We start from the raw sequence: 16036 nt of genomic DNA, 5'->3' as shown, positions 1-16036 counted from the left end.
GGGATTTAATGAGCGACAACATTTTGAGCCCAAACCGAGAGGATTCTGGGATGTTTGTGTTTTTTTGGTAATAACTCTGGAAGGAAACGACGCATACCCATCAAGGTGGTACTCGTACTGCTCGCCTCGTCGAAAGGAATCCAAATATATGAATGGTTAAGCTATGGGATATGAAATGGACGAGCGACCAATAAAACAGCATGTATTATGGGGTTGAATGCTTTTTGCTATTCACAAAATAAAACAAAAGCAGTCATGCAAATATCTGAATTTTCACAGCACAGCAAAATCAGTTGCACCATTCAATTCCGCTCGTCCAGAAGGGGAGAATTCAATCACATTCATTCGATGCGACGTTTCTCATGGGATTTAATGAGCGACAACATTTTGACCCCAAACCGAGAGGATTCTGGGATGTTTGTGGTTTTTTGGTAATAACTCTGGAAGAAAACGTCGCAGACCCATCAAGGTGGTACTCGTACTGCTCGCCTTATCGAGAGGAATCCAAATATATGAGTTGTTAAGCTATGGGATATGAAATGGACGAGCGACCAATAAAACAACATGTATTATGGGGTTGAATGCTTTTGCTTTTCACAAAATAAAACAAAAGCAGTCATGCAAATATCTGAATTTTCACAGCACAGCAAAATCAGTTGCACCATTCAATTCCGCTCGTCCAGACGGGGAGAATTCAAACACATTCAGTTGATGCGATGTTTCTTATGGGATTTAATGAGCGACAACATTTTGAGCCCAAACCGAGAGGATTCTGGGATGTTTGTGTTTTTTTGGTAATAACTCTGGAAGGAAACGTCGCATACCCATCAAGGTGGTACTCGTACTGCTCGCCTCGTCGAAAGGAATCCAAATATATGAATGGTTAAGCTATGGGATATGAAATGGACGAGCGACCAATAAAACAGCATGTATTATGGGGTTGAATGCTTTTAGCTATTCACAAAATAAAACAAAAGCAGTCATGCAAATATCTGAATTTTCACAGCACAGCAAAATCAGTTGCACCATTCAATTCCGCTCGTCCAGACGGGGAGAATTCAATCACATTCATTCGATGCGACGTTTCTCATGGGATTTAATGAGCGACAACATTTTGACCCCAAACCGAGAGGATTCTGGGATGTTTGTGTTTTTTTGGTAATAACTCTGGAAGGAAACGTCGCAGACCCATCAAGGTGGTACTCGTACTGCTCGCCTTATCGAGAGGAATCCAAATATATGAGTTGTTAAGCTATGGGATATGAAATGGACGAGCGACCAATAAAACAACATGTATTATGGGGTTTAATGCTTTTGCTTTTCACAAAATAAAACAAAAGCAGTCATGCAAATATCTGAATTTTCACAGCACAGCAAAATCAGTTGCACCATTCAATTCCGCTCGTCCAGACGGGGAGAATTCAATCACATTTATTCGATGCGACGTTTCTTATGGGATTTAATGAGCAACAATATTTTGACCCCAAACCGAGAGGATTCTGGGATGTTTGTGTTTTTTTGGTAATAACTCTGGAAGGAAACGTCGCAGACCCATCAAGGTGGTACTCGTACTGCTCGCCTCGTCGAGAGGAATCCAAATATATGAATGGTTAAGCTATGTGATATGAAATGGACGAGCGACCAATAAAACAGCATGTATTATGGGGTTGAATGCTTTTTGCTATTCACAAAATAAAACAAAAGCAGTCATGCAAATATCTGAATTTTCACAGCACAGCAAAATCAGTTGCACCATTCAATTCCGCTCGTCCAGACGGGGAGAATTCAATCACATTCATTCGATGGGACGTTTCTTATGGGATTTAATGAGCGACAACATTTTGAGCCCAAACCGAGAGAATTCTGGGATGTTTGTGTTTTTTTGGTAATAACTCTGGAAGGAAACGTCGCATACCCATCAAGGTGGTACTCGTACTGCTCGACTCGTCGAAAGGAATCCAAATATATGAATGGTTAAGCTATGGGATATGAAATGGACGAGCGACCAATAAAACAGCATGTATTATGGGGTTGAATGCTTTTTGCTATTCACAAAATAAAACAAAAGCAGTCATGCAAATATCTGAATTTTCACAGCACAGCAAAATCAGTTGCACCATTCAATTCCGCTCGTCCAGACGGGGAGAATTCAATCACATTCATTCGATGCGACGTTTCTCATGGGATTTAATGAGCGACAACATTTTGACCCCAAACCGAGAGGATTCTGGGATGTTTGTGGTTTTTTGGTAATAACTCTGGAAGAAAACGTCGCAGACCCATCAAGGTGGTACTCGTACTGCTCGCCTTATCGAGAGGAATCCAAATATATGAGTTGTTAAGCTATGGGATATGAAATGGACGAGCGACCAATAAAACAACATGTATTATGGGGTTGAATGCTTTTGCTTTTCACAAAATAAAACAAAAGCAGTCATGCAAATATCTGAATTTTCACAGCACAGCAAAATCAGTTGCACCATTCAATTCCGCTCGTCCAGACGGGGAGAATTCAAACACATTCAGTTGATGCGATGTTTCTTATGGGATTTAATGAGCGACAACATTTTGAGCCCAAACCGAGAGGATTCTGGGATGTTTGTGTTTTTTTGGTAATAACTCTGGAAGGAAACGTTGCATACCCATCAAGGTGGTACTCGTACTGCTCGCCTCGTCGAAAGGAATCCAAATATATGAATGGTTAAGCTATGGGATATGAAATGGACGAGCGACCAATAAAACAGCATGTATTATGGGGTTGAATGCTTTTAGCTATTCACAAAATAAAACAAAAGCAGTCATGCAAATATCTGAATTTTCACAGCACAGCAAAATCAGTTGCACCATTCAATTCCGCTCGTCCAGACGGGGAGAATTCAATCACATTCATTCGATGCGACGTTTCTCATGGGATTTAATGAGCGACAACATTTTGACCCCAAACCGAGAGGATTCTGGGATGTTTGTGTTTTTTTGGTAATAACTCTGGAAGGAAACGTCGCAGACCCATCAAGGTGGTACTCGTACTGCTCGCCTTATCGAGAGGAATCCAAATATATGAGTTGTTAAGCTATGGGATATGAAATGGACGAGCGACCAATAAAACAACATGTATTATGGGGTTTAATGCTTTTGCTTTTCACAAAATAAAACAAAAGCAGTCATGCAAATATCTGAATTTTCACAGCACAGCAAAATCAGTTGCACCATTCAATTCCGCTCGTCCAGACGGGGAGAATTCAATCACATTTATTCGATGCGACGTTTCTTATGGGATTTAATGAGCAACAACATTTTGACCCCAAACCGAGAGGATTCTGGGATGTTTGTGTTTTTTTGGTAATAACTCTGGAAGGAAACGTCGCAGACCCATCAAGGTGGTACTCGTACTGCTCGCCTCGTCGAGAGGAATCCAAATATATGAATGGTTAAGCTATGTGATATGAAATGGACGAGCGACCAATAAAACAGCATGTATTATGGGGTTGAATGCTTTTTGCTATTCACAAAATAAAACAAAAGCAGTCATGCAAATATCTGAATTTTCACAGCACAGCAAAATCAGTTGCACCATTCAATTCCGCTCGTCCAGACGGGGAGAATTCAATCACATTCATTCGATGCGACGTTTCTTATGGGATTTAATGAGCGACAACATTTTGAGCCCAAACCGAGAGAATTCTGGGATGTTTGTGTTTTTTTGGTAATAACTCTGGAAGGAAACGTCGCATACCCATCAAGGTGGTACTCGTACTGCTCGACTCGTCGAAAGGAATCCAAATATATGAATGGTTAAGCTATGGGATATGAAATGGACGAGCGACCAATAAAACAGCATGTATTATGGGGTTGAATGCTTTTTGCTATTCACAAAATAAAACAAAAGCAGTCATGCAAATATCTGAATTTTCACAGCACAGCAAAATCAGTTGCACCATTCAATTCCGCTCGTCCAGACGGGGAGAATTCAATCACATTCATTCGATGCGACGTTTCTTATGGGATTTAATGAGCGACAACATTTTGACCCCAAACCGAGAGGATTCTGGGATTTTTGTGGTTTTTTGGTAATAACTCTGGAAGGAAACGTCGCAGTCCCATCAAGGTGGTACTCGTACTGCTCGCCTTGTCGAGTGGAATCCAAATATATGAATGGTTAAGCTATGTGATATGAAATGGACGAGCGACCAATAAAACAGCATGTATTATTGGGTTGAATGCTTTTTGCTATTCAGAAAATAAAACAAAAGCAGTCATGCAAATATCTGAATTTTCACAGCACAGCAAAATCAGTTGCACCATTCAATTCCGCTCGTCCAGACGGGGAGAATTCAATCACATTCATTCGATGCGACGTTTCTTATGGGATTTAATGAGCGACAACATTTTGAGCCCAAACCGAGAGAATTCTGGGATGTTTGTGTTTTTTTGGTAATAACTCTGGAAGGAAACGTCGCATACCCATCAAGGTGGTACTCATACTGCTCGACTCGTCGAAAGGAATCCAAATATATGAATGGTTAAGCTATGAGATATGAAATGGACGAGCGACCAATAAAACAGCATGTATTATGGGGTTGAATGCTTTTTGCTATTCACAAAATAAAACAAAAGCAGTCATGCAAATATCTGAATTTTCACAGCACAGCAAAATCAGTTGCACCATTCAATTCCGCTCGTCCCGACGGGGAGAATTCAATCACATTCATTCGATGCGACGTTTCTTATGGGATTTAATGAGCGACAACATTTTGACCCCAAACCGAGAGGATTCTGGGATGTTTGTGGTTTTTTGGTAATAACTCTGGAAGAAAACGTCGCAGACCCATCAAGGTGGTACTCGTACTGCTCGCCTTATCGAGAGGAATCCAAATATATGAGTTGTTAAGCTATGGGATATGAAATGGACGAGCGACCAATAAAACAACATGTATAATGGGGTTGAATGCTTTTTGCTATTCACAAAATAAAACAAAAGCAGTCATGCAAATATCTGAATTTTCACAGCACAGCAAAATCAGTTGCACCATTCAATTCCGCTCGTCCAGACGGGGAGAACTCAATCACATTCATTCGATGCGACGTTTCTTATGGGATTTAATGAGCGACAACATTTTGACTCCAAACCGAGAGGATTCTGGGATGTTTGTGGTTTTTTGGTAATAACTCTGGAAGGAAACGTCAGAGACCCATCAAGGTGGTACTCGTACTGCTCGCCTCGTCGAGAGGAATCCAAATATATTAATGGTTAAGCTATGGGATATGAAATGGACGAGCGACCAATAAAACAACATGTATTATGGGGTTGAATGCTTTTTGCTATTCACAAAATAAAACAAAAGCAATCATGCAAATATCTGAATTTTCACAGCACAGCAAAATCAGTTGCACCATTCAATTCCGCTCGTCCAGACGGGGAGAATTCAATCACATTCATTCGATGCGACGTTTCTTATGGGATTTAATGAGCGACAACATTTTGACCCCAAACCGAGAGGATTCTGGGATGTTTGTGGTTTTTTGGTAATAACTCTGGAAGGAAACGTCGCAGCCCCGTCAAGGTGGTACTCGTACTGCTCGCCTCTTCGAGAGGAATCCAAATTTATGAATGCTTAAGCTATGGGATATGAAATGGACGAGCGACCAATAAAACAACATGTATTATGGGGTTGAATGCTTTTTGCTATTCACAAAATAAAACAAAAGCAATCATGCAAATATCTGAATTTTCCCAGCACAGCAAAATCAGTTGCACCATTCAATTCCGCTCTTCCAGACGGGGAGAATTCAATCACATTCATTCGATGCGACGTTTCTTATGGGATTTAATGAGCGACAACATTTTGACCCCAAATCGAGAGGATTCTGGGATGTTTGTGTTTTTTTGGTAATAACTCTGGAAGGAAACGTCGCAGACCCATCAAGGTGGTACTCGTACTGCTCACCTCGTCGAGAGGAATCCAAATATATGAATGGTTAAGCTATGTGATATGAAATGGACGAGCGACCAATAAAACAGCATGTATTATGGGGTTGAATGCTTTTTGCTATTCACAAAATAAAACAAAAGCAGTCATGCAAATATCTGAATTTTCACAGCACAGCAAAATCAGTTGCACCATTCAATTCCGCTCGTCCAGACGGGGAGAATTCAATCACATTCATTCGATGCGACGTTTCTTATGGGATTTAATGAGCGACAACATTTTGACCCCAAACCGAGAGGATTCTGGGATGTTTGTGGTTTTTTGGTAATAACTCTGGAAGAAAACGTCGCAGACCCATCAAGGTGGTACTCGTACTGCTCGCCTTATCGAGAGGAATCCAAATATATGAGTTGTTAAGCTATGGGATATGAAATGGACGAGCGACCAATAAAACAACATGTATTATGGGGTTGAATGCTTTTTGCTATTCACAAAATAAAACAAAAGCAGTCATGCAAATATCGGAATTTTCACAGCACAGCAAAATCAGTTGCACCATTCAATTCCGCTCGTCCAGACGGGGAGAACTCAATCACATTCATTCGATGCGACGTTTCTTATGGGATTTAATGAGCGACAACATTTTGACCCCAAACCGAGAGGATTCTGGGATGTTTGTGGTTTTTTGGTAATAACTCTGGAAGGAAACGTCAGAGACCCATCAAGGTGGTACTCGTACTGCTCGCCTTATCGAGAGGAATCCAAATATATGAGTTGATAAGCTATGGGATATGAAATGGACGAGCGACCAATAAAACAACATGTATTATGGGGTTGAATGCTTTTTGCTATTCACAAAATAAAACAAAAGCAGTCATGCAAATATCTGAATTTTCACAGCACAGCAAAATCAGTTGCACCATTCAATTCCGCTCGTCCAGACGGGGAGAATTCAATCACATTCATTCGATGCGACGTTTCTTATGGGATTTAATGAGCGACAACATTTTGACCCCAAACCGAGAGGATTCTGGGATTTTTGTGGTTTTTTGGTAATAACTCTGGAAGGAAACGTCGCAGTCCCATCAAGGTGGTACTCGTACTGCTCGCCTTGTCGAGCGGAATCCAAATATATGAATGGTTAAGCTATGTGATATGAAATGGACGAGCGACCAATAAAACAGCATGTATTATTGGGTTGAATGCTTTTTGCTATTCACAAAATAAAACAAAAGCAGTCATGCAAATATCTGAATTTTCACAGCACAGCAAAATCAGTTGCACCATTCAATTCCGCTCGTCCAGACGGGGAGAATTCAATCACATTCATTCGATGCGACGTTTCTTATGGGATTTAATGAGCGACAACATTTTGAGCCCAAACCGAGAGAATTCTGGGATGTTTGTGTTTTTTTGGTAATAACTCTGGAAGGAAACGTCGCATACCCATCAAGGTGGTACTCGTACTGCTCGACTCGTCGAAAGGAATCCAAATATATGAATGGTTAAGCTATGGGATATGAAATGGACGAGCGACCAATAAAACAGCATGTATTATGGGGTTGAATGCTTTTTGCTATTCACAAAATAAAACAAAAGCAGTCATGCAAATATCTGAATTTTCACAGCACAGCAAAATCAGTTGCACCATTCAATTCCTCTCGTCCAGACGGAAAGAATTCAATCACATTCATTCGATGCGACGTTTCTTATGGGATTTAATGAGCGACAACATTTTGACCCCAAACCGAGAGGATTCTGGGATGTTTGTGGTTTTTTGGTAATAACTCTGGAAGAAAACGTCGCAGACCCATCAAGGTGGTACTCGTACTGCTCGCCTTATCGAGAGGAATCAAAATATATGAGTTGTTAAGCTATGGGATATGAAATGGACGAGCGACCAATAAAACAACATGTATTATGGGGTTGAATGCTTTTTGCTATTCACAAAATAAAACAAAAGCAGTCATGCAAATATCTGAATTTTCACAGCACAGCAAAAATCAGTTGCACCATTCAATTCCGCTCGTCCAGACGGGGAGAACTCAATCACATTCATTCGATGCGACGTTTCTTATGGGATTTAATGAGCGACAACATTTTGACCCCAAACCGAGAGGATTCTGGGATGTTTGTGGTTTTTTGGTAATAACTCTGGAAGGAAACGTCAGAGACCCATCAAGGTGGTACTCGTACTGCTCGCCTCGTCGAGAGGAATCCAAATATATGAATGCTTAAGCTATGGGATATGAAATGGACGAGCGACCAATAAAACAACATGTATTATGGGGTTGAATGCTTTTTGATAATCACAAAATAAAACAAAAGCAATCATGCAAATATCTGAATTTTCCCAGCACAGCAAAATCAGTTGCACCATTCAATTCCGCTCTTCCAGACGGGGAGAATTCAATCACATTCATTCGATGCGACGTTTCTTATGGGATTTAATGAGCGACAACATTTTGACCCCAAATCGAGAGGATTCTGGGATGTTTGTGTTTTTTTGGTAATAACTCTGGAAGGAAACGTCGCAGACCCATCAAGGTGGTACGCGTACTGCTCACCTCGTCGAGAGGAATCCAAATATATGAATGGTTAAGCTATGTGATATGAAATGGACGAGCGACCAATAAAACAGCATGTATTATGGGGTTGAATGCTTTTTGCTATTCACAAAATAAAACAAAAGCAGTCATGCAAATATCTGAATTTTCACAGCACAGCAAAATCAGTTGCACCATTCAATTCCGCTCGTCCAGACGGGGAGAATTCAAACACATTCAGTCGATGCGATGTTTCTTATGGGATTTAATGAGCGACAACATTTTGAGCCCAAACCGAGAGGATTCTGGGATGTTTGTGTTTTTTTGGTAATAACTCTGGAAGGAAACGTCGCATACCCATCAAGGTGGTACTCGTACTGCTCGCCTCGTCGAAAGGAATCCAAATATATGAATGGTTAAGCTTTGGGATATGAAATGGACGAGCGACCAATAAAACAGCATGTATTATGGGGTTGAATGCTTTTTGCTATTCACAAAATAAAACAAAAGCAGTCATGCAAATATCTGAATTTTCACAGCACAGCAAAATCAGTTGCACCATTCAATTCCGCTCGTCCAGACGGGGAGAATTCAATCACATTCATTCGATGCGACGTTTCTCATGGGATTTAATGAGCGACAACATTTTGACCCCAAACCGAGAGGATTCTGGGATGTTTGTGGTTTTTTGGTAATAACTCTGGAAGAAAACGTCGCAGACCCATCAAGGTGGTACTCGTACTGCTCGCCTTATCGAGAGGAATCCAAATATATGAGTTGTTAAGCTATGGGATATGAAATGGACGAGCGACCAATAAAACAACATGTATTATGGGGTTGAATGCTTTTGCTTTTCACAAAATAAAACAAAAGCAGTCATGCAAATATCTGAATTTTCACAGCACAGCAAAATCAGTTGCACCATTCAATTCCGCTCGTCCAGACGGGGAGAATTCAAACACATTCAGTCGATGCGATGTTTCTTATGGGATTTAATGAGCGACAACATTTTGAGCCCAAACCGAGAGGATTCTGGGATGTTTGTGTTTTTTTGGTAATAACTCTGGAAGGAAACGTCGCATACCCATCAACGTGGTACTCGTACTGCTCGCCTCGTCGAAAGGAATCCAAATATATGAATGGTTAAGCTATGGGATATGAAATGGACGAGCGACCAATAAAACAGCATGTATTATGGGGTTGAATGCTTTTTGCTATTCACAAAATAAAACAAAAGCAGTCATGCAAATATCTGAATTTTCACAGCACAGCAAAATCAGTTGCACCATTCAATTCCGCTCGTCCAGACGGGGAGAATTCAATCACATTCATTCGATGCGACGTTTCTCATGGGATTTAATGAGCGACAACATTTTGACCCCAAACCGAGAGGATTCTGGGATGTTTGTGGTTTTTTGGTAATAACTCTGGAAGAAAACGTCGCAGACCCATCAAGGTGGTACTCGTACTGCTCGCCATATCGAGAGGAATCCAAATATATGAGTTGTTAAGCTATGGGATATGAAATGGACGAGCGACCAATAAAACAACATGTATTATGGGGATTAATGCTTTTGCTTTTCACAAAATAAAACAAAAGCAGTCATGCAAATATCTGAATTTTCACAGCACAGCAAAATCAGTTGCACCATTCAATTCCGCTCGTCCAGACGGGGAGAATTCAATCACATTCATTCGATGCGACGTTTCTTATGGGATTTAATGAGCGACAACATTTTGAGCCCAAACCGAGAGAATTCTGGGATGTTTGTGTTTTTTTGGTAATAACTCTGGAAGGAAACGTCGCATACCCATCAAGGTGGTACTCGTACTGCTCGCCTTATCGAGAGGAATCCAAATATATGAGTTGTTAAGCTATGGGATATGAAATGGACGAGCGACCAATAAAACAACATGTATTATGGGGTTTAATGCTTTTGCTTTTCACAAAATAAAACAAAAGCAGTCATGCAAATATCTGAATTTTCACAGCACAGCAAAATCAGTTGCACCATTCAATTCTGCTCGTCCAGACGGGGAGAATTCAATCACATTCATTCGATGCGACGTTTCTTATGGGATTTAATGAGCGACAACATTTTGAGCCCAAACCGAGAGAATTCTGGGATGTTTGTGTTTTTTTGGTAATAACTCTGGAAGGAAACGTCGCATACCCATCAAGGTGGTACTCGTACTGCTCGACTCGTCGAAAGGAATCCAAATATATGAATGGTTAAGCTATGGGATATGAAATGGACGAGCGACCAATAAAACAGCATGTATTATGGGGTTGAATGCTTTTTGCTATTCACAAAATAAAACAAAAGCAGTCATGCAAATATCTGAATTTTCACAGCACAGCAAAATCAGTTGCACCATTCAATTCCGCTCGTCCAGACGGGGAGAATTCAATCACATTCATTCGATGCGACGTTTCTTATGGGATTTAATGAGCGACAACATTTTGACCCCAAACCGAGAGGATTCTGGGATGTTTGTGTTTTTTTGGTAATAACTCTGGAAGGAAACGTCGCATACCCATCAAGGTGGTACTCGTACTGCTCGACTCGTCGAAAGGAATCCAAATATATGAATGGTTAAGCTATGGGATATGAAATGGACGAGCGACCAATAAAACAGCATGTATTATGGGGTTGAATGCTTTTTGCTATTCACAAAATAAAACAAAAGCAGTCATGCAAATATCTGAATTTTCACAGCACAGCAAAATCAGTTGCACCATTCAATTCCGCTCGTCCAGACGGGGAGAATTCAATCACATTCATTCGATGCGACGTTTCTTATGGGATTTAATGAGCGACAACATTTTGACCCCAAACCGAGAGGATTCTGGGATGTTTGTGGTTTTTTGGTAATAACTCTGGAAGAAAACGTCGCAGACCCATCAAGGTGGTACTCGTACTGCTCGCCTTATCGAGAGGAATCCAAATATATGAGTTGTTAAGCTATGGGATATGAAATGGACGAGCGACCAATAAAACAACATGTATTATGGGGTTGAATGCTTTTTGCTATTCACAAAATAAAACAAAAGCAGTCATGCAAATATCTGAATTTTCACAGCACAGCAAAATCAGTTGCACCATTCAATTCCGCTCGTCCAGACGGGGAGAACTCAATCACATTCATTCGATGCGACGTTTCTTATGGGATTTAATGAGCGACAACATTTTGACCCCAAACCGAGAGGATTCTGGGATGTTTGTGGTTTTTTGGTAATAACTCTGGAAGGAAACGCCGCATACCCATCAACGTGGTACTCGTACTGCTCGCCTCGTCGAAAGGAATCCAAATATATGAATGGTTAAGCTATGGGATATGAAATGGACGAGCGACCAATAAAACAGCATGTATTATGGGGTTGAATGCTTTTTGCTATTCACAAAATAAAACAAAAGCAGTCATGCAAATATCTGAATTTTCACAGCACAGCAAAATCAGTTGCACCATTCAATTCCGCTCGTCCAGACGGGGAGAATTCAATCACATTCATTCGATGCGACGTTTCTCATGGGATTTAATGAGCGACAACATTTTGACCCCAAACCGAGAGGATTCTGGGATGTTTGTGTTTTTTTGGTAATAACTCTGGAAGAAAACGTCGCAGACCCATCAAGGTGGTACTCGTACTGCTCGCCTTATCGAGAGGAATCCAAATATATGAGTTGTTAAGCTATGGGATATGAAATGGACGAGCGACCAATAAAACAACATGTATTATGGGGTTTAATGCTTTTGCTTTTCACAAAATAAAACAAAAGCAGTCATGCAAATATCTGAATTTTCACAGCACAGCAAAATCAGTTGCACCATTCAATTCCGCTCGTCCAGACGGGGAGAATTCAATCACATTCATTCGATGCGACGTTTCTTATGGGATTTAATGAGCGACAACATTTTGAGCCCAAACCGAGAGAATTCTGGGATGTTTGTGTTTTTTTGGTAATAACTCTGGAAGGAAACGTCGCATACCCATCAAGGTGGTACTCGTACTGCTCGACTCGTCGAAAGGAATCCAAATATATGAATGGTTAAGCTATGGGATATGAAATGGACGAGCGACCAATAAAACAGCATGTATTATGGGGTTGAATGCTTTTTGCTATTCACAAAATAAAACAAAAGCAGTCATGCAAATATCTGAATTTTCACAGCACAGCAAAATCAGTTGCACCATTCAATTCCGCTCGTCCAGACGGGGAGAACTCAATCACATTCATTCGATGCGACGTTTCTTATGGGATTTAATGAGCGACAACATTTTGACCCCAAACCGAGAGGATTCTGGGATGTTTGTGGTTTTTTGGTAATAACTCTGGAAGGAAACGTCAGAGACCCATCAAGGTGGTACTCGTACTGCTCGCCTCGTCGAGAGGAATCCAAATATATGAATGCTTAAGCTATGGGATATGAAATGGACGAGCGACCAATAAAACAACATGTATTATGGGGTTGAATGCTTTTTGCTATTCACAAAATAAAACAAAAGCAATCATGCAAATATCTGAATTTTCACAGCACAGCAAAATCAGTTGCACCATTCAATTCCGCTCGTCCAGACGGGGAGAATTCAATCACATTCATTCGATGCGACGTTTCTTATGGGATTTAATGAGCGACAACATTTTGACCCCAAACCGAGAGGATTCTGGGATGTTTGTGGTTTTTTGGTAATAACTCTGGAAGGAAACGTCGCAGACCCGTCAAGGTGGTACTCGTACTGCTCGCCTCTTCGAGAGGAATCCAAATATATGAATGCTTAAGCTATGGGATATGAAATGGACGAGCGACCAATAAAACAACATGTATTATGGGGTTGAATGCTTTTTGATATTCACAAAATAAAACAAAAGCAATCATGCAAATATCTGAATTTTCCCAGCACAGCAAAATCAGTTGCACCATTCAATTCCGCTCTTCCAGACGGGGAGAATTCAATCACATTCATTCGATGCGACGTTTCTTATGGGATTTAATGAGCGACAACATTTTGACCCCAAACCGAGAGGATTCTGGGATTTTTGTGGTTTTTTGGTAATAACTCTGGAAGGAAACGTTGCAGTCCCATCAAGGTGGTACTCGTACTGCTCGCCTCGTCGAGCGGAATCCAAATATATGAATGGTTAAGCTATGTGATATGAAATGGACGAGCGACCAATAAAACAGCATGTATTATTGGGTTGAATGCTTTTTGCTATTCACAAAATAAAACAAAAGCAGTCATGCAAATATCTGAATTTTCACAGCACAGCAAAATCAGTTGCACCATTCAATTCCGCTCGTCCAGACGGGGAGAATTCAATCACATTCATTCGATGCGACGTTTCTTATGGGATTTAATGAGCGACAACATTTTGACCCCAAACCGAGAGGATTCTGGGATGTTTGTGGTTTTTTGGTAATAACTCTGGAAGAAAACGTCGCAGACCCATCAAGGTGGTACTCGTACTGCTCGCCTTATCGAGAGGAATCAAAATATATGAGTTGTTAAGCTATGGGATATGAAATGGACGAGCGACCAATAAAACAACATGTATTATGGGGTTGAATGCTTTTTGCTATTCACAAAATAAAACAAAAGCAGTCATGCAAATATCTGAATTTTCACAGCACAGCAAAATCAGTTGCACCATTCAATTCCGCTCGTCCAGACGGGGAGAACTCAATCACATTCATTCGATGCGACGTTTCTTATGGGATTTAATGAGCGACAACATTTTGACCCCAAACCGAGAGGATTCTGGGATGTTTGTGGTTTTTTGGTAATAACTCTGGAAGAAAACGTCGCAGACCCATCAAGGTGGTACTCGTACTGCTCGCCTTATCGAGCAGAATCCAAATATATGAGTTGTTAAGCTATGGGATATGAAATGGACGAGCGACCAATAAAACAACATGTATTATGGGGTTTAATGCTTTTGCTTTTCACAAAATAAAACAAAAGCAGTCATGCAAATATCTGAATTTTCACAGCACAGCAAAATCAGTTGCACCATTCAATTCCGCTCGTCCAGACGGGGAGAATTCAATCACATTCATTCGATGCGACGTTTCTTATGGGATTTAATGAGCGACAACATTTTGAGCCCAAACCGAGAGAATTCTGGGATGTTTGTGTTTTTTTGGTAATAACTCTGGAAGGAAACGTCGCATACCCATCAAGGTGGTACTCGTACTGCTCGACTCGTCGAAAGGAATCCAAATTTATGAATGGTTAAGCTATGGGATATGAAATGGACGAGCGACCAATAAAACAGCATGTATTATGGGGTTGAATGCTTTTTGCTATTCACAAAATAAAACAAAAGCAGTCATGCAAATATCTGAATTTTCACAGCACAGCAAAATCAGTTGCACCATTCAATTCCGCTCGTCCAGACGGGGAGAATTCAATCACATTCATTCGATGCGACGTTTCTTATGGGATTTAATGAGCGACAACATTTTGACCCCAAACCGAGAGGATTCTGGGATGTTTGTGGTTTTTTGGTAATAACTCTGGAAGAAAACGTGGCAGACCCATCAAGGTGGTACTCGTACTGCTCGCCTTATCGAGAGGAATCCAAATATATGAGTTGTTAAGCTATGGGATATGAAATGGACGAGCGACCAATAAAACAACATGTATTATGGGGTTGAATGCTTTTTGCTATTCACAAAATAAAACAAAAGCAGTCATGCAAATATCTGAATTTTCACAGCACAGCAAAATCAGTTGCACCATTCAATTCCGCTCGTCCAGACGGGGAGAACTCAATCACATTCATTCGATGCGACGTTTCTTATGGGATTTAATGAGCGACAACATTTTGACCCCAAACCGAGAGGATTCTGGGATGTTTGTGGTTTTTTGGTAATAACTCTGGAAGGAAACGTCAGAGACCCATCAAGGTGGTACTCGTACTGCTCGCCTCGTCGAGAGGAATCCAAATATATGAATGCTTAAGCTATGGGATATGAAATGGACGAGCGACCAATAAAACAACATGTATTATGGGGTTGAATGCTTTTTGCTATTCACAAAATAAAACAAAAGCAATCATGCAAATATCTGAATTTTCACAGCACAGCAAAATCAGTTGCACCATTCAATTCCGCTCGTCCAGACGGGGAGAATTCAATCACATTCATTCGATGCGACGTTTCTTATGGGATTTAATGAGCGACAACATTTTGACCCCAAACCGAGAGGATTCTGGGATGTTTGTGTTTTTTTGGTAATAACTCTGGAAGGAAACGTCGCAGACCCGTCAAGGTGGTACTCGTACTGCTCGCCTCTTCGAGAGGAATCCAAATATATGAATGCTTAAGCTATGGGATATGAAATGGACGAGCGACCAATAAAACAACATGTATTATGGGGTTGAATGCTTTTTGCTATTCACAAAATAAAACAAAAGCAATCATGCAAATATCTGAATTTTCCCAGCACAGCAAAATCAGTTGCACCATTCAATTCCGCTCTTCCAGACGGGGAGAATTCAATCACATTCATTCGATGCGACGTTTCTTATGGGATTTAATGAGCGACAACATTTTGAC

This window comes from Petromyzon marinus, chromosome 22 (genome assembly GCF_048934315.1).
Source record: "Petromyzon marinus isolate PM22_M1 ecotype Great Lakes invasive population chromosome 22, UKy_Petmar_22M1.pri1.0, whole genome shotgun sequence".
Lineage (NCBI taxonomy): Eukaryota > Metazoa > Chordata > Hyperoartia > Petromyzontiformes > Petromyzontidae > Petromyzon > Petromyzon marinus.
This window is presented reverse-complemented; position numbering follows the sequence as displayed.